Here is a 25,877-nt window from a genome sequence, read left to right as displayed (position 1 = left end):
TCCACCTTGCTGGGCAGCTCGTTTCTTCTTCAGCTTGTTCTTGTTCAAGTAGTTCTAGATCGGTATTAGCCGAATTAGTGACTTGAATTTGCTGTTTCTGCAACTGTCCTATAGCTATGTTTGGTCTTTCTTTTACTGGACCTTGGATGTGGATCGATTCTCTTACTTCTCTCATTGTGTGCTCCTTTTAAAATCAAAAGGGCTTCTCTGTCCACCTCGCCCAGCAATCTCTTATCATCTACATAGTTTTTTAGATGATCTTTTTACAGAGATGTTGAGAGTTCCAATTTTTGGAAATCCGTATGTGATTGCATTTTCATGTCTTAAAGTTCAGACTCTAAGCTCATAATTTTGGCGTTCATTAATGCAATCAATTTGTTCTGGTGCTTATAGTTTTCATTGAATTGTTCATATATTTTTGTAAGTGGAACTACTGCTATTGTTATTGCTGAGGCTATATTAGGTCTTAGCTCAAAGCAAACAGTTTCTACTATCCCTCTCATTTATTTGCTCTCGTGTCTTGATTTTACAGGTATTGATCTTATTTTTGGATATGCCCTTTCAGCTATCGATGAGTCCGTTGACGATTCATCAGACGAAGAAGTAACAGATGAACTCTATATATATGTTACTTTTTTTTGTCATGTCTCGTTTTTTGATTGAAATACTATGTAACACCCTCTTTTGCTTTTTCGTTACATCTTTTTTGGGAACTTGTAATTTCAGGAGATGGACTTAAGTCAATCCGTCTTCGATATTTTAGCTGGTTTCAAGTAGACCTGTGACTTGTCGATTCTTTCCTCTTCGGTGTGGTGTGGGTCCTTCAGTTCTCTGTTTATTTTGTCTTTGCATATGACGTTGTCAATCACAATGTCTTTGCGAGTTTCTTTATCCTCGTTTTTATTTATTTTTTAATTTATTGACAACAAGTCTTTTAGTAATTGGTCGGCCACTGCCAGGGAGTTGTGTCTGTTTGGCATTTCATTTGACTGGATATCTGGGATCATGAGCATCTGTACAGGAAGCGAACCCTTGTTTTCTACTTGTTTGTGCTCGACAACTTCTTGCTGTGTTTTAGTTGCCATTAGTAACTGACTAGAGAAATCATCCACTATAAAGACATCGTCCTCAGTCTCTCCAGTATACTGTTGGAAGTGCTGTGGTTTTCCTTTTAATGAAGTACTTTCGTCTTTTGTGTTTGTCAAGCCATTGTTCTGATACATGGACTGGTTGTGCAGTTGTGCCGTTGTTTGATTCAAGTCTGAGAAGACCAGATTAGACATACTGTGCGTGTTGTTTTGGCTAGGTTATTTTGTGGAGGCGATGGCGCAGACACGCAGCCTGATTGAAATGCGGGAAACTTATGATGTTCTACGTGTTTTATTTCTTCTGTGTGGGATTCCGTCTTTTGCACACAGCGCCACGCAATCACCCGGAGCGCCGGTGGGTTCTGTATTTTGGGAGACTTTGAGGCATTCACGACAATCGCCTCATGGAGGACTCCCGTTTGGTGACGTAATCTATGTTGTCCATCGGCTGCTAACTTCTCTTTGAGTCTACGGATTTCCACCTCAATCTCCTCTTAATTCGCGCCCCTCAACTCACACGCTTCCAGCCGTGTCCTCCACGCCAAGTCACCTCCGTCAAGTTATCCGATCTCGTTAGCGTTGTTAGGCGATTTATCTGTGTTGTCTATGTTTAAACAGTCATTGGGGAGATATGTGGATGTGTTCAGATCAACCTGCACCCGTGTCCTTGTATGTGTCAACAGCATTAACGGTGAGGCTTTTTGTAAACGGGGCTCCCTGACTCCCAGTTCCACCCTGCTTACACACTGTGTGTTAGAATTGTTAATGTGCAGTTTCTTACTTAAGTTCGTACTCCGGCAGAAACTGTCAAGGGATTCTGTGTCAGTTACACCAGCCACCGCAGCGGCCGTAGATTTACATCTCCTCATCTGGAGGCGAGTTTGAGGAGGGAGGGCTGGGCGCGGCAGATAAGGTCTCGTTATACGACTATCCGGTGTTGTCGGGGCATTGGCCACAGACTCCATGCGCTCACCCTGCTCACCACGAACACCACAAACACACTCTGCTCACTCTGCGATGCTCCGCGTCCGGGTGAGGCTTATGAGTTATTGGCTCCTCCTCTCTTGTAGCGGCCACCGAAAAAACACTCCTCTCCTCTGGTAAATGCACAATTGATTCAGTATCAAAGTTCTACTTTTCCCGGCCACAAACACACTCTGCTCACTCTGCGACGCTCCGCGTCCGGGTGAGGCTTATGAGTTGTTGGCTCCTCCTCTCCTGTAGCTGCCACCGAAAAAACACTCCTCTCCTCAGTGGTATAAGAGGTGAGGTTTCCGTGGCTCTTGACAACGCAGAAATGTTAGGAATGTCTTGCAATCTCAAATTTTGCTGATTTTATTCAGCAAATATGATATGATATGGCATTTGTAACGCGCCTATACACAGGTGTTTCAAGGCGCAGCGAGGCAAGGAAGGGGGAACAGAGGAGGACAGAGACAACAATCTTACTAGGCCAAGTGACATTGACATTGAGATTGCGCAAGTGCAGGGGGTGGGGGAGGGGAAAAGTGCCAAGGGAAAGGGAAGGGGGCAGTGCTGTACATGGGATCAAAACAATAACTAACAAGTGCAGCCAGCAGGTGGCAGGTGAGTGCAGACAGCAGGTGCCCAAATGGTCAGGTAGGGGGACTGTAGGGTTACAGATACAGACCCCAGTGCAAGGGTTGCCGGGAGGCAGTGTGGGTGTGAAACTGGGCAGGCAGGGTCCTGGCCCTGAAATCAGAGGGAAGCCAGGTGACTAGTGCAGTATCAGACAGGAAATCAGCAGGGGAGAGGAAGAGAGAAGGCAGAAGCAAAGTGGATGGTCTTGAGGTGCTTCCGGAACCAGAGATGGTTCTCCTCGAGTTTCAGAGAGGCAGGGAGGCTGTTCCAGGGGGAGGCCCCAGCCGAAGAAAGAGATCTACCACCAACTTGTTGCTTGGGGAAGCGACTGACCCTGAGGGAATTGGAGATGGAGGAGCAAAGAGCTAGAGTGGGAAAGTATTCATGAAGAGAGAGTTGGAGGTATTGGGGACCCACACCCCAGAAGGCCTTGTGGACAATGCAGAGGGTCTTGAACTTAATCCTTGCAGCCACTGGGAGCCAATGCAGAGATTTCAGTGCTGGAGTGATATGATCCCTGGGCTTGAGGCCAAGGACAAGTCTTGCAGTCCTGTTCTGGATGAGTTGCAGAGGGTGGAGCGTAGACACAGGCAGATTTAGAAAGAGGCTGTTGCAGTAGTCCAGCCTAGAGAGAACCAGAGCTTTAGAGACAGTGAGCTTCTGGGGGAAGGAGAGGAAAGGAAGAATACCTTTGAGAAGGGGCAGTTCGTAGTTTGACTTCTTAGAGACATCAGAGATGTGACAAGAAAAGGAAAGTGTGGAGTCGAAGATGACCCTGAGGTTCTTAGCCTCACAGGTACGAGGGGGAAGAGGGCCAAGGGAGGCCGGCCAGAGAGTGACAGGAAAGGAGGGTGCAGGTGTGCCGATGGGGAGAATCTCTGTTTTACTGGCATTGAGGCAGAGATCGTTGGCAGCACACCACTCCTGTATAGCAGACAGACAGTCGGAGATGAGAGAAGGAGAAGAGGTGGCAGAGGGGAGCCCGAAAACGAGCTGAGTGTAATCCGGATAGCACTGAAAATTGGAGCAGAGAGCAGCAATGCGGTGGGCAAGAGGTGCCAGGTACTGGTTGACCATCCAGGGAGAGAGGTTAGAACCCTGGGGAACACCACAGGTAGAGAGTGAGATAGAGGAAAGGAAAGAACCCAAGTTGGACCTGGGAGGGTCGACCAGAGAGGAACAAGGTCAGCCAGGCCAGGGCCTGATCAGTGATACCCAGGTCATCACGGAGACGATTGAGCAGGATGGCATGGTTGACTGTGTCAAAGGTAGAAGGGAGATCAAGTAAGATGAGTACAGAGGGGAGATTAGAATCAAGGTTAGAGAACAGGTCTTCACGGATGTTCAGGAGAGCGGTTTCCGTGCTCCTCTGAAGCCAGACTGATGGTTTGGAGACAACCAACAGATTCAGTGTGAAGATCAAGGTGGGAGTTGGTCAGCGTTTCAATGAGTTTGCCCAGGAAAGGAGTGATGGAGTTGGGGCGGTATTTAGCCGGGCAGGAGGGGTCGGCTGAGAGTTTCTTGAGACAAGGGTGCAGAAGAGAGTGCTTCAGGGGGGAAGGGAAGAGTGGTTGCAGAAGTCAGACAGGGCAGGAGCGAGGGTGTCAATGTGGTTGTTGATGGTTTTGGACGAATAGGGAAGAGCCTGTTTTGACGAGACTTTCATAGATCAGACTTGTTTAGAAACCTCGTCACGGGAGAACAGAGGAAATGAAGAAAGAGGGAGGAGAGGTGGCCACAGGGGGGTCGGAGGTAGAGGAGAGGGTCGTGGGAGGACGAGACGGAGAGGACAAGGGGGTGGACAGGGTGTCCTGGGTTTTAGGGATGAAATGAGAAACCAGTGCTGTGCAGAGGGCCGGGGAGGGGACAGGAGAGGTAGATACTGCAGCAGGATTGGCCAGCTCCTCGCTGATTTTAAAGAATTCAGCCCAGTTGTTAGGTGCTGCAGAGACATGGGCTTGGATGTGGGCTCTCTTCTTAGTGCAGACAGAGAGCTGGTATTGCCTTTGAAGCCGGCGGCAGGCCAGTTTGTCAGAGGATGCGCAAGAAGCTAGCCATTTCCTCTCAGCACTTGCGTTTAAGGGTGACAAGTAGTCAGCCGTAGGCGGTAGAGTGGGAGAGAAAGTGGCAGCTAAAGCCTCAACTGATACACGCTTCATGGGTCGGATGACTGAGAAGGTAGGTGGCAGTTCTGGAGTTGGCTTGGCCTGAGGGGTAGAAAAGGAGAGATGGGAGGAAAGGAGAAAGTGATCACTCCAGGAGAGAGGAGTGGTGAGGGGAATAGAGGGGAAGAGTTCTGAGGAGATCGGAACATCCAGAGTGTGCCCTGCAGAGTGAGTCGTGCCAGAGGGCAGAATAGAAAGAGGGAGAGAGTCGCAGATGACGCTAAAGAGTCCAGAGGCGGGACAGGAAGCATCCAGGTGGATGTTAAAGTCTCCAAGAAGGAGGAGTTGAGTGGTCGAGTCCAGGAGGGAGGAGGAGAGATCTGCCCACTCAGGTGATCTGACCAGGTGGCCGATAGATACTAGCCCCAATAAGAGAGTGCCAGGAGAGAGAGAGAGCCTGCAGACAAGGCATTCGGAAGAGGAGTAGGCCTGCATAGGAATGACAGAGCCAGGAATCCATTCCGGAAAAATCAAGGCTACACCCTCTCCAGAACGGTTGGATCTGGGCGCGGAGAGGATTTTGTAGCCATCAGGGAGAAGTGTCAAAGCTTGAGACAGAGCTGGCTGTGATCCATGGCTCGGTGAGACCGAGGACATAGAGTTCAAGTTCTTCCAGGAGGTGTCAGATGTCAGAGGGGTGTTTGACAGCTGAGCGAGAGTTGAGAGTGGCAATATGGAGAAGGTTGCCAACCTTGAAAGACTTCTGGGGAGGGGTACAAATCAGAGGTGCGCCCTGAGGGGCGCAGAAGAGGAAGGAGGAGAGGGCAAGGTGGCCAAGGAGGAGGCAGAGGGTGGAGGCAAGGTAGTCGAAGAAGGGACAGCAGGAGAAGAAAGGTAATTGATGAGGCGCGGGCAGTGTCTATCAAAGGGGAGAAGCTTGGCCTGAGGGCCTTGGACCAAGACGGTGCCATTCAGGTAAATATTAATGATGACCTTAGAGGAGAAGAAGGGGGCAGGGAGGGCCTCCCACCTGGTGCCACCATTAATGGGAGAAGAAGAGAAAGGAGAGATCACAGAGACCATAGGAAGAGGCCATAGGTCTGGCGAGGGAACAACAAAGAGGATGTCGGATTCTCTTGGACTATGATCAAATTGTGAGGTTTTAGTGTTTAATAGCAAGGTATTCTGATCAATTTACATTTCGAGATGCTCATGTATTTTGGTTAAGCTGAAAATTCTATTATTCATGCCGGCCAATGTGATCTCGTAGGCCGGTAAAGATATTTGTTTAAGCCCAAATTTTGGCCTTGGGGTAGGTCTCACAAAAGACATAGCAGATGATGCAGTTGAATTTAAGACAGGATTAGGAGATATCGGGTACATGATGGGAGAATGGGATAAGTCAGACTCACAGATGTTGCCTGAAGCAAATTGGGTTTCTGTTACTGTATTGGTTTTGAGTTGGTTTTGAGTGTCATTTTCAATAAGGGATTCATAGGAAATGGAATATTTAGGTTTGTCACTCAGAATGATATCCCTTTATGGGGTTACTTCTAAAACAGATAAATTCAGAGTGTTTTTGACTATTTGAGAATATAATATCGGTATGCCTGTATTGTCAGAAACATGAATAAAGGCATCAGTCTTCGTTGGCAATGTCGATGTTGTCGGCTTGATCAAGCGACGGCATATGGCGTTGGGTATCTGGTTACAGGATAGAGAGCTCTGTGTCTGACACGCAAAGTGATCCTCATCCGATATTTGTGGGAAAGTTCTGACATCAAGATTGGAAAATGCCAGCAAGAATGGAAGATTCATGGTTGGGCAAGGTTCTTTTACCCAATCATTAGTGGCTCAGATGGGTAGTTCTGAAGTCTGAGCCGTTGAACGTTGTGTTGACTTATTTCGCCAGATTCCACGTCGTATACCAGGTCGAGGCGCGTTATCTCTGAGTTTGTCAGCGTTCAAAGGCATAGCTGTTTTCAGCGTGTATAATGACATGAGGAAAGGAACCAAGGATGAATGAATAATGAGGAGGGAAGGGTGGAAAGTACCGCCCAGGGGAGGGGGTTGGGGGAGTGCTCGCAAGTGCTGTCCTCTGCTCAGCTGATCAGCAGAACAGCACTCGTAATACACTCACACAATACGTGTGCACATGGATTTTGTAGGGTAGCTGGGAATGGGGCAGGGTTTGCCACTAAGAACAACAGAGAACAATGTAATAGTTTTAAATGTACTTTCCAAATAAATGGCAGCAATTTGTTTGAAACAATGTTCAGCAGCGTACCAGAGTCAGATAACATAGAGTCACAGAAGAAGCAGCTTGGCAGTATGCAACAATCCGAAGCAATTATAGTGAGCAGCGAGGCAAGGTGAAGTAGTATCTCTGACAAAACAACACTCACAATGCACTCAAACAATGCGCTTATTACAAAATCCGAGCACACAAAAACTTTTTTGCGAAGAAAACAGATATAACCAATTCCATCATTCTCAATAGCCTTAAAAGTTCCAGCATCTAAAAAAAATGTTAACATTCACATCAAAATACAATTCATCATATACAATACTTAGAATTCTTTTCCCACAGTTTCAAGACCCAGAGGCTATGAGATAGCCCAACTCACACCTACACGAAACTCGCACCTCCACAAGTAAAAGTCAACCATTACACTTTGCCCCCAATTTCTTCGTACCCAAGGTGCAGAAGACTCATTAAAGCCCTTGCCATCTGTGCCAAAAGACCTACTGTCAATAAGACCAGTGAAAAACGCTCCCCACTCAGTAAGAGATTCCGCTAGTGTTAAGGTACTTACTCTACTCGGGTGCCTTGAAAAGAAACTAGTTCTCAACTCTGTGAGAGAGGTGCAGAATAACAGTAGATGGCTGATGTTTTCCACAGACTCGGGTTGGTTTCAAAAACTACACTGGACGTCTCTCGCTTTTTTCCAGACCTCACAGATAGAACCTCTTTTGTGGGGAATATATTAAACCTTAGCCTCATGAACAGGGCTCTAAAGAGGCTGTTTGGAGATTTGGTCAAATACCTTGGGAGAGTACCAGCGGCTCTTGCTTCATGTCTTAGGTTATAAAACAGTTTGAACCGATTTGCCTCCTCCAAGGTCACAGTCCAATCCACTCTTCACAGGTTCTTTTCAACTCTCAGCAGGTTTAGTCTCAAATCTTCCTCTGTAGCAGAGGCTCTCTCCAATAGCTCCCCACAGTAAAGTTTCCACTTCATAAGAGTTTTGTCCCTGCCCTGTAGTACTGTTCTGTTTAGGAGTTGAAGAATTGGAGGAGTCCAAAATGCACCTCCTAAACAGCGACAAGGACTTCATTCCATTCCACTATTGCCTTCAGCGAGGTCAAACCCAGTTCCCGCCTAATTACCTGTATTGATGTTGATCTCAGAAGACCCAGCACTTTCTTGCAGAAAAGCCCTTTCGCTGTGGGGCCATACTTGTCAGATGAAAAACAGTGACTCTGAGCCATAAGTCAAGCCCGCCATTGCCTTTAGTTTGTAAAACTCAACCAGCGGTATAATTGAAAAGTGGCTAAAACATCTATTTAGGATCCAACTTGTTCAGTCAGCATTCTTAACCTGTTTTTAATTAGCTCTTCAGTTTTGATTTCCACCATACTTGAGTTAATACAGACATCGAGGTACATGAATGAGTCGACTTGTTCGACCCTTGATGAGCCACGGTCCACTGGAACTGCCTTCAGGGGCTCGATTGCATTTTGGCCAGGACCAGGATCTAAGTTTTAGCTGTATTTACAGCGAGCTCGTTCTCCAGTACATACTCCTCTAATTTGTAAGCTGGCGTTGGAGACCAATGGCCGTCTGGTCCATCAATACAAGGTATCTGCATAGAGTAAGTGACCCATTGGTGTACCATCCAGCCTTGGTGGGAATGATGTTGCTTCGCTTAGCGTCAGTCCAAATCCGAGATATACACATTAAAAAGAGCCGGTGCCAGGGGGCAGCCTTGCTTGAGGCCTCTAAAAGCAGGAATTTCCTCAGATAACCGTCCCCCTTTATTTAACCTTACCCACAGAGTGGTTCCCATGTGCAATGCCCGTAATTGGGCCAGTATGTCTCTAAAGCAGCCCCATTTGGGCAGTTTTGCCCACAGCGTAGGTCTGCTCATAATGTCAAAATCCTGCACTAGGTCGACAAAAGCCACACAAATCTATGTGTTACCTCCCAGATCCCTGGCCGTTAGCACGTTAATCAGGGCAATATTAAGGCTACTGCACAGACCTTTTACAAAGCCAGTTTGAAATTGTTTCTGGTGCAACGCTCCAACCACCCATTCATTCAGTCTCTTCAATAATCAAGATCCAAATATTTTGCCCATGACATCCAGAAGGGCAATGGGGCGATGGTTATTAGGGTCCTCCTTATTGCCCCTCTTGAATATCGGGACAATGATAGCTCGAGTCCACAGAACCCGGATTGCACAATCACGTTCAATCTGCCCAAACACTAGGCTAATAAAGTGAGCCCACAGTTCGGGTTCCTGTTTAAGCATTGTGTTCGAGAGCCCGTGGCACGGGAAGTGCTCGCCCTTTTAATTAGAACCAGTATGTCATCAGCATCTTGAGGGGCCAACCAGGGATCTATTCGACTGCCATCAGGTTGCTCCAATTCAGTTGTAGCAGAGTAAAGATTTCTAAAATGGGACCTCCCACACTGGCTCAGAGACCCCATTACCTGAAGAGTGTCCTGGGCCATGGGGGTAGATTTAATTAGCCCCCAGATTTTACCTGTGCTTTTTTTACTGATGGCCCTCAGCATTTCCCCCGCATTTTGCTGTAGCATAGCAGATTTGTGCCCCCCAATACAGTTTTTGTAACCCCTTTTCAGTTTAGTGACCTCCTGTGCTGCTACTGCTAGGCTTAGCAGTTTAGTCCTTTTGTTAGCCCTTTTTAGCTCCCTTCTTTTCTCAACCACCTTATCGCTGTATGTATGACGGTGTTGCAGAGGCATAGCAGAGCTATAATGCTTTTTAGTCATGAAACACTGCAAAATAACAAGTTACTTACCAACTGGTAACGTTCTTTCGACTGGATGTTCCTCCAACATATTCCACATCTTTGACATGTAATGTCCACAGATGTGTACTTTGGAAATTTTTTGGGTTTGGCAGAGGGTATCCTGCGTCGATGGCGCTGGGTCGATTTCCCTCGAAGGCCTCCATCGAGGGCTACGTCACAGATGTTATAAATAGGACGCACAGCCCCCGTAGCCTCAGTTTGTTTTTTCCTCCATAACGTGTGACATGCTCTCACACAATGCCTGTTTGACTGCACATAGCCTTGCGGGAACTTAAGCTGCAATCGCATAGGAGATTCTCCAGAGGGGCAGGCTGGGAGGGCGATGTGGAATACATTGGAGGAACATTCAGTCGACAGAACGTTACCAGTTGGTAAGTAACTTGTTCTTTGAATGGATTGTGTCCTCCAACGTATTCCACATCTTTGACAGACTCCCAAAGCAGTACCAGAAAATGTAGGAGGGAAAAGAATTAAGAATACCCAATCAGATGGCAGAATAAAGAACCGCCTTACCAAAGGCCATATCTTGATCATGGAGCGTATCCAGGGAGTAATGTTTGACAAAGGTGTGGATAGAAGCCCATGTCGCTGCGTCACAAATATTCCTAATAGGAACTCCCCACTGCAGGGCTGTGGAAGTAGCCACGCCCCTAGTGGAATGAGCTCGCAGCCCTTCAGGAGGGTCCTCGCCCGCCAATCTGTAACATTCAGTAATGGTGAGGAAAATCCACCGGGACAAGGTCTGTTTGGTAATAGCCTGGCCCAATCGGTGTCCAGCATATCCCACAAAGAGTTGATTGTCCACTCTGACCCTGGACATCCTAGAAATTTAAAAGCTCAGAGCCCTCCTAAGGTCCACCCTATGGAGTCGCTCCTCTTCCTTACTAGGATGAGGAGGAGGATAGAAAGCAGGAAGTACCACTTTCTGGCTTAAATGAAACCCAGACACTACCTTAGGTAAAAGGAAAGGACATACCCTCAATACAACCCTATCCTTGTGGAACACAGTGAAGGGTGGCTTAGATGAAAGTGCCTGCAATTCACTCACTCTGCGAGCAGATGTAACCGCAAACAAGAACACTGTCGTGAAAGACAACAGTCTCAAAGGACAAGAGTGCAAAGTTTCAAATGGAGCACCCATCAGGAATTTCAAGACCAAATTCAGATCCTAAACCGGCACCTGAAACGGGGACGGCGGAAACACATTAGTGAGCCCTTTAAGAAATTGGGAAATCAAAGGAATCTTAAAATAAGAACATTCTTCAGACGAGCGCTTGAAGATAGACAGCACCGCCAGGTAACCTTTACCGGTACCAATTTAAAGGCCCCTGTGGGCCAAAGGAAGCAAGAAAGACAGAACCACAGGAATGGAACACTGAAAAGGATCAACATCTTGTCCTCTGCAACAATCGCAAAATTTACGGCAACAGTACAGGGATTTGGTTGCCGGCCACCTGGCCAAAAGCAACACCTCCATCACGTCATCCGGGAGGTCCCAATCCTTATATCTCAACCTTTCAGATACAAAGCGTGAAGATATCGACAGTCAGGGTTCCGCCCCAATCATAGTACCGAAACAGCCCTACTCCACCTGAAGATCCAAATGGATGCCACAAGAGAATCAGGTAAACTCTGCCTGCTAATGCTCCTTGACCTCTCGGCAGCGTTTGATCTGGTGGACCACGACAAACTCTGTCACCCTAAATAACAACTTAAACCTATCTAACAATGCCACAGAGTGGATTAAATCATTCCTCGCAGACAGGACCTCAAGGGTTGCCATCGGGAAAGAATCAGCAGATCCCATACCAGTCCCAATAGGCGTCCCTCAAGGTTCCTGCCTCTCCCCCACTTTGTATAATGCCTACAACAAGCTGCTTTTCGCAGCATTGGATGCTATGGGTGTCATCTATACCAATTTTGCAGAGGACACTCCGATCCTTATCCCACTAACAGTCAACCATGAGCAAGACTCCCTGCTCATTAACAAAATCTACTCACTAATCCAAAACTGGATGGACAACAACAGCCTATGTCTCAATGATGACAAACAGAACTACTCATATTAGGATCATCTGCCAAAATCGCCTCCCTTCAGCCTGTTTACTCATAGTTAATCATTGATGGTACTACAATCCCAGTACTCAAACAAGTAAAGACACTAGGAGTTTACCTTGACGCGACACTCACCATTTCCAAGCAAGTAAATACCCTAGCATCCTCTACCTCCTACACAGCCAAATTGATTTTTCTTAGTCGCAAATGCCTGACACCAGAAAATCACACTAGCAAGAGTGCTCATATTATCAAAGCTTGACTATTGTAACATCCTCTTCTTAGGCACCTCCAACAGCAATCTATCCAAACCCCAACTCATGCAGAATAAAGCCCTCCGTGCTGCATTAGGCATAAAAAAGTCCAACCATATCTCCAATATCGGGAGAGAAAATCACTGGCTTCCCATCAAAGCCAGAATACTCTTTAAGGCCCTTAGCATCTCCCACAAATGCATCGCCAACAAATCTCCCAAATACCTTTTCAACACAGTTAACAAGAAATCCCATTCCAGACTCCTCAGATCGAAAAATAACGAAAAGCTCGAAATCACATGTTACAAAAGAGAAAAAGCAGGAGGCAGTAGCTTCAAAGTACTCGCTCCTAGGCACTGGAATGCCTTACCTATCATTATAAAGAACGAAAAGTATTTCCCACTATTCAAAAAAATTACTCAAAACTTGGCTTTTCAACCAGTTCTAAGTTGATCCCAATTACAGTTCTAAGTTGATCCCAATTACATGGTATTTAAGACCAACTCCGCATCTTCACTGTATATAAATGATTATAATTGTATTTATTGTAGAAAAGTAAACCTGTATCTTGTGTCCTATTGTCATGATCAACACCAAGATTGTATTTGCTTGTGTCTGTAACTATGCCGTGATACCTCAGGGTCTGGATGTACAACAAATGTAATAAATAAATAAATAAATGAAGGTTGAGAGTCTTGACCTCTGGATGGAGAACCCGACCCCCCCTCGCGCGAGAGAAGATACTCTCGGTAGGGAAGACGGCGTGGAGGGCAGATGGACATTTCTAGAAGGTCTGGGTTACCATGCTCTCCTGGCCCAATCCGGAGCAATGAGGATCCTGTGGTATCCGAACCGCCACAACCTCCTTAACAGTTGAGGAATGATGGGGGCCGGAGGAAGCACGTACAGAAGTGGGAATGACCAATCCACGACAAATGCATCTCCTAAGGCTCCTCTCAGAGGAAATTCCCTGGAGCAGAATCTCTCGCACTTCCGGTTGGCACTAGTCACAAAGAGATCCCGTTGTGGGGTTCCCCAAAGGGCGAAGATCTCCAGAAGGACTTCCTGAGCAAACTCCCACTCGTGAGAGACCGTGCTCTGCCTGTTCAGAGCGTCTGCCACCGCATTCTCCTCTTGCCAGATGAACTGCAGAGAGTGATATTCCCTACTGGATTGCCCAGAACCAGAGCTGCATCGCCTCTCTGCACAATGGGAGTGACCCTACCCCCCTTTTCTGTTGAGGTAATGCATGGCCACTGTGTTGTCCGTCATGTGACACTCTTCCTCCACACAGACGGCAGAAAAGCCTTCAGGGCCAGCCTCATGGCCCTCAGCTCTTACAGGTTGATGTGGAGTTTCAACTCCGACGGAGACAAACAACCGCTGGTGGCCAAATCGTCGGCATGAGCTCCCTATCCTGTGAGGGAAGCGTCTGTCACTACAGTCACCTATGGCCACGGTTGCCAAAAGCAGCTCCCCCTTCATCAGGTTCCCTTCGTTGGCCCACCACAGAAGATTCTTTGAGACCGAGAGTGGAATCTGAACGGGATCCGACATCTTGTCTAAGAATTTTGACCACTGCATCTTGAGGACCCATTGCAGGGATCTCATCCCCAGCCTGGCCTCTGGGACCAGAAAAATGCAGGATGCCATGAGGCCGAGCAACCTTAAGAATTCGAAAGCCGGGAGACGCTGGGCATGTTGAAACTTGTCCACCATCTGCACAATGTGATGAGCCCTCACCTTGGGAGGCGAGCACTTCCCCAAGGACGTGTCCAACACAGCCCTGATGTACTGGAGCTGTTGGGAAGGTGTCAGATGCGACTTCTTGAAATTGAGGGAGAAGCTTACACTTACCAGGGGAAGGGGGAAGAGGCATAGCCATTGCCAAACTGAGGAGATCCCTTTCTGTTTGTAAATAACAATGGGGCCGTCTTTATGTCCGGCCTCCGAAGTGTACTCTGGTCTTTATTTCACAAATCATGCATATCTCTCAGGGCATGAAGACCAGAATGATAGAATACCATGTTTTCAAAAAGTTTCCTAGACACCTGAGACTGCCGCTCCTGCAGCTCGAGTGGCTACTCCAACTCTGCCTCAACCCTCTTACAACTTCCAAGAGTATGGTAATATATTGCAGTAGCAAAAGGCAGCTACAACTGCAGCGAACACTATAGCTGCCCAACACTCTGCTTTATCGATCAGGCACGTTATATACACAGCTCAAAGAACCCCTTATACATGGGACCCCACAGTCCTAAACTCAAGCGGGGAAGAGCAGTGCCAAGATGTCATGGCGACGAGCGTCAGGCAAAGTATCATTCATAAAGTTAGTACAATTTAATAATTAAATTAGCTACCGCCAAACAGCTCTGCCACTGCCTCATCCCAGCCTCCTACTTCCACAAACTAGTATTTCATATAGGACCCCATGGGGGGGAGGGGCCTAGAGGGTGCCAGAGGGACCACAGAACGCTCTCGGTCAACGGTCTTCCCGGAGCAATGTCTGTGGTGTCGCTTTGCTCTGCTCCTCTGTCACCCCTCAATGGCTCTGCACAGCACAATACATAAATAGAATTGTTTATTTGTAAGGCGCTTATACACACGTGAAGTGCATTAAGGCGGAAGAGGAACAAGGGAATAAAGAGTCATTCTTAGGCCTTGAAGTTTCCGAATGATCTAACAAAGGATGACTAGCATACAGGCCTGACGGCATTGCTGCTAGTGAAGTGAATGACAGGTAGGAAGGCGAAAGGGGGGAGGAGAGGGAGAAGACATACAATCCATAGGCTACCATACTAAGCCAGCAACGCTTCAGATAGTGCAAGTGCATGACAGAGAGTGTGGTGCTGGTAGAGGGGGGGGAGAAGGAGAGGAACATACAGAAACAAAACTACTGTACTAGCCCAGGCGAACTAAGCCTAGTGCATTCTAGGTAATGTAAGTGTGCATACAGGAAGTACAGGGAGGGGAACAAGTGCCCCAGTCAAGCAGTGCTCTGGTTTAAGTGCAGAGAGGTTACCCTTCTCAAGGAACAAGTTCCAGAAAGTGCAAAGTGGTGAGCATATGTCACTATGGTCGAATTCTACTTCTTCTGAAATGTCAGATTCCGTTAGGAAATCCCCCTCCTCCTCCTCACCTGATGTGCTGGGCTCTGGTGTGGGTTCCTTCTTCTTTCTCTGTACTGGAATCTCTTTTTTTTAATGAAATAGGGTCTGCCACGAAAGGAAGCCACCTTGACTGCCTAAAAGGCAGGACTGGGACTCCGTTCCCGGAGCAGCCGATACAGAGGGGAAAATGCTGTGAGGCATAAATACCCCCCTAGTGAGAGATAGTCTTCAATTGCCAGAGAGGGAGGCAGGCCGCCCAAAATAGGATCTCCTGTGTCTGGATGCTGGTGGAGTAGACGAGTGGAGTCAATGGAACTCCAATAAGGAGTGATCAAGGAAAGAGAGGCTCCGGTCTGATTGGGGAACAGGAGGAAGTGGAGAGAAAACAGTGCCTGGTAAGTAACAAGGCCAACTTGCCCGTAAGCGATCCAATAAGAAGCTCAGCAAGCAGCAGGAAGATAAGCTGCGGCGGCACCGGACTAGAAAGAGGCCATCCAGTTACCGCTGAGAAAACACAGAAAGAAGCGCAGGTAAGCCGCAGCAAAGAAGGAAGCGGTATCCGAAGTCGGAGAGCAGCGTAGAGACACTGCGAGGGACAAAAAGCCAGCGCAAGGGAGAGAGCAGGCAGCAGTCGGCAAAGGAGCCAGAGCGAGAGGGTAAGGAAAGCGGAAACAGAAGCGAGCGTGAAAAAGACAGAAAAGGATCGAAACGGGGCAGATCACTGCCAAGAGGAAATACACAAAGAACGAGCGCAACAAAGCTTAGCAAAAAACCTAACAAGTAGCAACCCGCCGGCCGCCGGGAACAAACTGAATTATAGGTTCCCGGCGGCGGCCATGTTGCAAAAAGACTAGAACGCGCATGAAGCAACGAGGCTGAACGTAATGGCACATTTAATGGATTCTGCTTCTCCAACGGTTCCATACCCTCCAGTCTCCTAGAACCGTGACAGCAGAGTGCAGAGGCCCTGCGGCAAGTGCAAAGTATGGCGGGGGAGCCTGGGAAATGTGTGGTTCTGTAGTTGCACCCGGCAGTCAGTCAGCAAAAACGGACAGAGTTAGGGAAGAGAAGGAGGAGGGAATAGAGATGGAGGTTAGCAAGGGAGAGAGGAAGAGAAGAAGAAGGTCTTGAGAAGTTTACGGAACTTAATGAGATCAGGCTCAAGACGGAGAGGGGCGGGAGGTTGTTCCATAGGGGAGCACCTTCAGAGGATAAGCATCTACCCCCAAATCTCTGTTTGCAAAAAAGGCTCACCTGCACAGAGGATCTAAAAGGAGAGTATTTAGGGAGAGAGTTGAAGATAGTGCGGGCCCCGGCCCCAGAAAGCTTTGTGTGTTGCAATGCTCCTCCTCCGCTGTTCCTCTTGAGGAAGCCAGCTGAAAACTGGAGGCAACGACCTAAGCCACTCTGCGTTTTCACCACAGCTACTGTCTTAGCTTTCCGGAAGCCTCCTGAAATCAGATAAAAGAACCTCACAATGTCAATCCACCCCAATCCTCAGACGTGTGTTGGCCGCTTCAGATGAGATCAGAGTCTTTGCCCCTGGTGTTGTGAACTGTGAAATGAAACCTGAGAATGGCCAGGGAAAAGGAACTATTCCCTCTGGTGTTGTGAACTGTAAGATAAGCCTCAGAAAGGCCACGGGAAGGAAGTCATTACCACCGGTGTTGTGAACTGTGAAATAAGCCTGAGAAATGCCAGGGGAAGGGAGACATTCCTCCTGGAGTTGTGAACTGTGAAATAAATCCAAGAAAGGCCACGGGAAGGAAGTCATTCCCGCGGGTGTTGTGAACTGCGAGAAGAAAGCCAAGGAAGAGTGGCAGTAGGGAGTTATTCTCGTGGTTATTGAGCTTGCAAGGAGGATCCTGATCCTGGGTAAGGGAGTCATTCCCCCTGGAATAAAGAAATGGTGAACTTTCTGACACAGAGCGTTAAAGGATCAGCAGTGCTTTTTTGTTTGTGAAATATGAAAACCAGGGGAAGGAAGTCATTCCCCCTCGTTAGTAACTTGCAACCAGAACGTTGCCATCAAGTTCAGGAGGAGGAGGGAGTCATTCTCCTGGACCAAGAGCATTGGCACAACCTTTTAGTTCAATTAGAAGTGTACAGGGCAGATATTGGTATGTTTTGACACAGGACGGTGGACTCTTTAAGATCAAAGACATCATGACAGTTTCATTAGCACTATAATTAAGCCAAGGAAATCTATCCTATATATAGGGAAAGATAAGGGTTCTCTTTATTTGTATACTGAATAAAAGTCTATAACAATCACTATGTCCGCTGTGTGTCAGTCTCCTGCTTCTCCACCCTTACAACAGGCAAGCAGCAAATGATCTTCAGGGCCAAGAGCAGGTAGGGACGTGTAGCTGTGGACTCTGACACAGGAACAGCGAGCAAACTGGTAATTTCAGTTGCTTTTTTAATTTCGGCGTGCATGCTAAATTTTAAGCCTGGTTACAATGGTACCTCATGAGTGGTTTATTTTTCTGTGGAAATGCGCGCTGATGCACGTTTACAGCCCTGAAAGAAGGAAAGAATGTGGCAACACAGCATATTTGCTTTTTTGCTCTGCGCACAGGGCAAAATAACCTCTAAATAGTCCAACCAACCAAAGGGCCAAATGATTGAGCTGTTTTAGGGCTCTCGTCTAACAATCATAATAAAGGTGTAAGATAGCTACTCCTGTTAGTTGGTATTTGAAAACAACTCTGTGATATTTGAAAACAACGTTGTGGTTAAGAAGAGGACAGACTAGAATAGTGAATTACTGTTCATATTTGCAACAGACTAATGCCCTCATCCTCAGAGCTTATAATTTTTTTCTCCATTGACATCATGCTATTTTGGTGTTTTCCAGTCAGTAAGTCTGATAGGTAGCACTATTGTAAGCGCACATCATTTGGTTTTTGGAATATTAATTGTTATAGGTTATCTAGGAGATTGGATTTTGGTTTTACTTGTTTCTGTTATGCATACTTTACCAGACCTGCTGCACCCTTGTGTTTCTTCTAGTCCTTCCTTCCATGTGATTTCTGCAAAGCTGAATGTTTTGGAGTAGATGGACTGTAGTGGAGTAACACTCTTAAAAATCAAATAACAAAAATCATGGATGAAGGCAAACCAGCACTTCTCCTACTTCTGGACTTGTCGGCTGCGTTTGATCCTGTGGACCACAAGACTCTCACTAGACATCTTACCAATGCAGCTCAATTCTCCACTGAAGCCACTACGAGGATCACTTCCTTCTCCAGCATGGGGTCTGGCATGGATTCACATGGTCATGAATATTCCCTGTCGTCAGGCTGGGAATCCTCGGTACAGAAAAAAATCAGTATCAGTTTTGTTTCTGATCTGTCTTTCCTAGTCGTAACCAATCACTGATCTCTGGGTCATACTGCCCCCAGCCAATGACTGCCCTCTCCCTAAGCCCCGCCCCTGGCAGCCATCCTCAGATTTTTACCGCACGTTCAAGTGTTGGGAGTCCTCGTGCTATAGCTCTTGAGCTTTTGCTGCGTTTCGTGCTTTTTTTCAAGGAGAATTCTATTTTTCGGTTAGATAGAGCCTCAAGCTCCACCGTTCCTACATCCAATCAACGGGGACCTGCTTCAGATCTTTCTACGCCCCTCGAGGGTGAAGATTTCCTCGAGTTATGCTTTTGGCGGATTCCAGAAGTTTCTGAGGCCTACCCCGGAGATGGCCCAGGACAAAGGAAGCTCGACACCCGGGAAGCTGTTCAGGGCCTGCCCTGGATGCCAGCTGCAGAATGCGTTCAAGGAAGATGAGCATTCTTCATGCCTCTACTGTCTCCATGAGGACAAAACACACGTGGAGAAGGACTGTGCGTTTTGCGGGAACATGTCGGAGCGGACCATGAAGGATCGCCATCTTCGTATCGCCAACTGGCTGGAAGGGAAGAGCCCGTCAGGTGAGAAGAAAAAGAAGAAATCCGAGCGGTCTTCTAAGTCTTGTGACTTCTAAGACGGGGGCCCAACAGAAGGCTCCTCGGCTGCCAGGCAGGGCGCACCCTCCCCGGCGCCATCACTCACGAGCCAACGCTCTGGCTCGGGTAAGAGGAAATCCGAGAACTCGGCTAAGCTTCTGGAGAGGCCCCGGTCAATCTCGATGGATCTGACGGAGGGGGAGCGAGGCTGCGACCCTCCCCCCCAAGGTGAAGGCCTCAGGCGTGCAGAAGGTGGCGAAGGCCTTGATTCACCCAGCTAAGACCTCGATCGAGGAAGTCGCGGCGGCCCTGGGGCAGCCTGTGGAGGCTACACCAGTGGAGGTGACCTCGGGATCCAGAGTTTCCCTGCCACCGCGGAGGGAGTTCTCTTTGAAGCCCATAGAGAAGACCCCTGCGAAGCCCCCGGCAGATAAAGAAGGGGGGGGGGCGGTGGCTGTCGTGGATACAGACACGACCTCCGAGGAGGAGCTGATCGAAGTCTTAGGGGGCCCCGACAAGGGCATGGAGGAAGCCCAGCCCATCAGGAGGGTTCCCGACGAGGGCGACGACGAGGGTGGCGCGAACAAGGTTCCTGATCAACATTCGCGCCTGTCGTTTTCCAGTGCTGCAGGACAACTCGGCGGCCATTTTGTTGGCGATACAATCTTTATGTTCGGAGATAGGGACAAGATTGCCCCTACCCCTGACGGAGGAACCGGAGCCAGGCCCGACGGGGGAACTGGAGCCAGGCCCGTCGGGAAGTCCACCATATAAGAATAGGAGGACGCATCCCCCACCGCCTTTTCAACCACCGCGGCCTGCTCAACCTTTGCCCCCATCCACTGTCCCCGGGGATGACACGGGTACGGACACGGCCACGACGTGTACGGACGACGACGGCGGTGACGACGGGATGGGACTCCCGTCGCCCCCTCTTCGGGCCTCCCCGCCCGATGAGATTGGATCCTTCCACGCAATGATTGCCAGGGCATCCGAGCTTTTCCAGTTCTGCCCAGAAGAAAAGAAGAAGGAAGGGTTCCTTTACCAACGGCGCGAGGCCAAAAGGAAGACGGCCCTCGCCGTACCCCTTCTGGATAACATCTGGGACGAGGGTCTGTCCCTTCTCAAGAACCCGTTCTCCACACCTGCGAAGAGGGACCGGTACAAGAAGAAGAACCGGGTTCCCGACGCGGCCCCTTTGTGCCTTCGGGCACAATCGACCCCGAATTCGGTCGTCTCTGCGGCGGCCAAAAAGAAAGCGGGGGCCATCGGCCTCTACATCAACTTCCCCGCCGGACGGCGAGGGCAAGAAGCTGGACTCAATGGGACGACGGGTCATCTCGTCTGCAGCGACGACGATCAAGGCAGCCAACGCCCTTGCGATTGTAGCCCGCTACGACAGGGAGTTGTGGTATAAATCGCCCCCCTGTTGGACTTCCTTCCGGACGACAAGAGGGCGGAGGCCCTGGAAATCTTGCAGGAAGGTGAAATGGCATCGGACCACGCCATAACGGTGGCAACGGACATCGCTGACACCGGTTTCCGTCACTTGGGCAACAGCGTTTGTCTTAGACGACGAGGATGGCTCAGTGCGACGGATTTCCGCCAGGACGTGCAAGCCAAAGTGTTGGACATGCCCTTCGACGGGAACAACCTGTTTGGGAAACCAGTTGATGAATCCCTCCAAGCCATCAAGACAGACACAGAGACTGCCCGGGCCCTGGGAGTGCTCCAGCACCGACGGCCGTCCTTTCGGAACTCCGGAGGCAGACAAGATGCCTCCAAGGGATCCGGAAGTGGCTCCTCTACGTACCGTCAAGCGGCCCGCTCCTCGTCGCAGGAATCTTACAGGGGACGCGGCAAGTCGGGTGGTTCCCGCCGCCGTCGCCAAGGAGGCCAAGGCGGCAAGGTGGCCGCCAAGCAAGATTGAACCGACCGTGGGGTCGGGCCCCCACCGAAGCACCCCGGTGGGAGGCCGGCTGGCGAGGTTCGTCAGCGTGTGGGAGTCCAGCTCCACCGACCGTTGGGTGCTGGACGCCCTGGCCCAGCGGCACGCCCTGGAGTTCCAAAAGAAGTCCCTCCGCATTCCGCCTGTGGCAAGGATGGAGAACCACGTGCCTCAACTGCTGTTGGAGGTAAAGGCGTTCCAAAGAGGCTGCGGGGCTCCGGAGTGTACTCAAGGTACTTCCTGGTAAAAAAGAAGACAGGGGGTTGGCGCCCCATCCTGGACCTACGACGACTGAACAAATACATCAAGGCGCAGAAGTTCCGGATTGTCACCCTCCAGCACGTGCTGGGGCAGCTGGAGGAGGGCGATTTCCTATCGTCGTTGGATTTTGAGGATGCGTACTTCCACATCCCCATTCTAAAGGGGCACCGAAAGTTCCTCAGGTTCGTGGTCCAAGGACGGCACTACCAGTTAAAGGCCCTCCCGTTCGGATTGAAGTCGGCACCCAGGGTGTTCACCAAGTGCCTCGCACCGGTGGCAGCGCGGCTGCGCCTGCAAGGGATCCACGTCTACCCCTACCTGGACGACTGGCTCATCCGAGCAAGGACAAGGGAGCTCGCCGTGGAACACACAGCGAAGACCGTCCAGCTGCTCACGGACCTGGGATTCTCCATCAACATTCCCAAATCCCACCTGGTCCCGTCGCAAGCCACCCTGTTTCTGGGAGCCAAGCTCAACACAGTGGCGCGGCTGGCCTCTCCGTCGGAGGAAAGGACGAAGGCCATCCTGGGAAAGGTGCAGCGCCTGCTGGCCACAGACGTGGCCAGAGTAAGAGCTATCAAGTCCCTCCTCGGAATGATGTCCTCCTGCATATATCTCGTGAGCCTTTGCAGACTTCGGATGCGCCTGCTGCAAGAGTTCCTCGACGCCCGCTGGATCCAAGCGACGGGCAGTTTCGAGGACAGGATCGCGCTCAACGAGACCTTACGTCAGGCGATCTGGTGGTGGGGCACCCGCGCTCACCTGACGGCGTGCACAGACTTTCAGACGCCAGCTCACCAGGTGACGGTGACGATGGATGCCTCCCTGGAAGGGTGGGGAGCGCACACCGGAGAACTTCACGCGAGAGGTCTTTGGCTCCCGGAGGAGAAGTCGCTCCACATCAACATCTTGGAGCTCCGTGCAGTGTTCTGGGCCCTTAGGTCTTTTCTTCCGTCCCTCAAGGGCAAGGTGGTGAGGATCTTCACCGACAACACCACCACAATGTTCTACATCCGGAAGCAGGGCGAACCCGATCCCCAACCGTATCCAAGGAAGCCCAGGAACTGTGGCATTGGGCCGTCGCCCAAGGGATGTTTCTGGTGCCTCTTCATCTGGCAGGGATAAAAAAACACCATCGCCGACTCACTCTGCCATGAGTGGGAAGTATGCCAGGATCAAGTGGATCAACTCTTCCAGCGATGGGGCAAACCCCAGATCGATCTGTTCACGACGGCGACGAACTCCAAGTGCCAGAGGTTTGCCAGCAGGTTCCCCCAGCTGAGGCGCATGGGCGATGCTTTCTCGTTCCCCTTGGACGGTCTGTTTCTTTATGCGTTCCCCCCGTTGCCGTTGCTGCTCCGGCTCATCAACCAGCTCAAGAGGTCCCGGTGCAGGATGATCCTCGTCGCACCGGCGTGGCCGAGACAAATCTGGTTCCCTTGTCAGCGTCCAAGCCAGTCAAGCTGCCGGCGGACGCGGACCTTCTCTCCAGAGAAGGAAGTGCCATTCTTCATCACGACCCGGAGTCGCTGAACTTGCTGCCTGGCTCCTGCAGCACTAGAGTTCGGAGGATACGATATCCCGGTTGACTGCAGAGAGGTTCTTGCAAAGGACAGGGCGTCCTCGACTCTCAAGTGTTATGGATATAAGTAGCAGCGGTTCTCTGTCTGGTGCCGTGCACAGAAGATTAACCCTCTGCGGACTACGGCCCCTCAAGTACTGCCGTACCTACTGTCGCTGGCCAAAGCTGTGCTAGCTCACGCCTCCATCAAAATACATCTGGCTGCCATCTCCCGTTACACCAGGACTACAGGACGAGCGTCCTTGTGGTCTCATCGACTGGTGAAGGAATTTATGAAGGGACTATTCTGATCATTCCCGGCGGTGAAGGCACCTGCCCCGGCATGGGAGCTCAACGTGGTGCTGACCAGGCTCATGGGGGGCCCCATTCGCGCTTATGCATTCGACGCCGTTGAAGTTCCTGTCGTGGAAGACAGCATTACTCGTGGCCATCACCTCCACACGACGATTGGAGAGATCCAGGCCCTATCTTGCAAGCCTCCATACTTGACTTTTCACGACACAAGGGTAGTGCTGAGGACGTACCCCTCCTTTATGCCCAAGGTGCCGTCGGACTTCCACCTCAACGAGCCCTTGGTGTGGCCAGTTTTCTTCCCGTCGCCTTCGTCGCTGGCCGAAAGGACTTTGCACTCGCTGGACGTAGCTAGAGCGCTGAGGTTCTACGTGGACCGCACAAAGAGTTTTCAGGAACACATCACAGCTTTTTGTGAACTTTGGACCTGTGAGCCAAGGGAAGGCTCTCTCGAAGGCTTCCATTTCCAGATGGCTCTCTGGCTGCATCATGCACTGTCACCGGTTGGCAAACCGACCGCTGCCCGGCCGTCCGAGAGCCCATTCGACCAGAGCGATCGCTGCTACCACGGCGTTCCTGTCTGGTGTGCCCCTGCTGGACTTCTGCAGGGCTGCTACGTGGAGGTCGACGCACACCTTCACGAGATTCTACTGCGTCGATCGGGACTCCAGGGAGGAGTCCAGGGTCGGCCAAGCAGTGCTGCGCAACCTGTTCGCCTGAAGGTGGGCCTGGTGAGGAGGTAAGAGTTGCTTAATGTTGAGTTTATGTAATGCTTAATGGTCAGCCTTTGCCACCTCCCGAGGTTGTGCATGTGTACTACTATGTATTCTTATATTCATGAGCATGTGAATCCATGCCAGACCCCATGCTGGAGAAGGAACAAGTTACTTACCTGTAACTGTTGTTCTCCAGCATGGGTCTGGCATGGATTCACATGCAAACCCTCCCTCCTTCCCCTCTGCGGCTCTTCACTTGGTCATACTGGCACTTTACGTGCTACCAAATCTGAGGATGGCTGCCAGGGGTGGGGCTTAGGGAGAGGGCAGTCATTGGCTGGGGGCAGTATGACCCAGAGATCAGTGATTGGTTACTACTAGGATAGACAGATCAGAAACTAAACTGATACTGATTTTTTTCTGTACCGAGGATTCCCAACCTGCCGACGGGGAATATTCATGAGCATGCCAATCCATGCCAGACCCATGCTGGAGAACAACAGTTACAGGTAAGTAACTTGTTCCTTCCTGGAAGGGGGAGCCATGAAGGGATTCTCCAACCAGGCGTGTGCAGCTCCAACTACAATGCATTGCTGAGTCCCCCAGGGATCTTGCACGGATCCTACCCTCTACAATCTATTCACCAAACCTCTTTTCAACAAACTGGACACCCTCGGCATAGCATACACAAACTATGCAGACGACCCTCAAGTCCTAATATCACTCTCATGTTCCTATGAACAAGACACCGAAACTCTCCAGAAGGTATGCGCCACCATTCAAGCCTGGATGGCAGCAAATGGCTTTGCCTCAATGGAGATAAAACTGAGATCCTCCTAGTCGTCCCTAAAGAAACTCTCAGTAAACGCAGTAATCAATACAGCGATTTCACTATTTACAATACCCGTATCTCTGTCTCTCCCTCAGTAAAGACTCTAGGGGTTTATCTAGACTCCACACTCACAATGTCACACCAGGTAAGTGTGATCGCTTCCGCGTCCGCATTCACAACCAAATGAATTAACGCAGTTAAACCTTACTTGTCTAAACAGAACTGCCTTTCAATGGCTAGAGCCACCATTGAAGCCAAACCAGACTATTGTAATGTCCTTCTGGCTGGCACCTCGGCCAAAAACTTGAACAGACTTCAAGTCATTCAAAACAATGCTCTCGAGCAGCATTAAACATCCCCAAAAGAGATCACATTTCACATTTCAGGCACGCAGCCCACTGGCTCCCTGTCAAAGAACGAATTACTTTCAAGACGCTTACCTTGACTCATAAGTGCCTGGCGCTCACAGCCCCTCCCTACCTGTCAGAGAAAGTTGTCAGAGCCACCTCCTCGCATCCAAAGAGAGCTTGTCATGCCAACCAGTTTTTTTATCCCTTCAGAGGGCGAAAGCGGGTGTCATCGTCTTCTCCCACATCGCCCCCAAACTTTGTAATGCCTTACCTAACCCACTCAGGGGTGAGGCCTCAAACTTATCTTTTCAGAAATTGCTAAAATCTTTGCTATTCAACTAACCCACCCCACCCCCTTTACAGTAACCTTGCCTAGCTCCTCTTCTTACAGATCCTCCAATCCCTGCCCCGGCGTAACAGCAGCATTCCTGAGTGTACCTTGGCCCTAACACTGTGTTACCCTACTGTTAACAGGTTCACTACGTGCACTGTCCACTAGCAGGATGTCTCTGTCTTCTCCTCCTTCTTCTTTCCCCAGTGTCTTGTCCCTTTCATGTAACTAAGTATATATTTATGTTACAGCGCCACGATGCCTTCGGGCTGTTTGTGCGCTTATAAATGTAATAAATAAATAAATAAAATAAACACATGGCCGTATTAGATGAAAAGTCACTTGTGT

General features: G+C 49.6%; 1 protein-coding gene across 8 annotated transcripts in view; it reads left to right on the top strand.

Moving 5' to 3' along the window:
- The window catches only part of CALCOCO2 (calcium binding and coiled-coil domain 2), a 746,974-nt gene that overhangs the window by 179,134 nt on the left and 541,963 nt on the right, over positions 1-25,877 (top strand). The gene's annotated exons all lie outside the window — the stretch shown is intronic.

Source organism: Ambystoma mexicanum, chromosome 13 (genome assembly GCF_040938575.1).
Source record: "Ambystoma mexicanum isolate Mex_15411 chromosome 13, UKY_AmexF1_1, whole genome shotgun sequence".
NCBI lineage: Eukaryota > Metazoa > Chordata > Amphibia > Caudata > Ambystomatidae > Ambystoma > Ambystoma mexicanum.
Note: the sequence above shows the minus strand (reverse complement) of the source record. Positions and strands in the feature narration are given on the sequence as shown.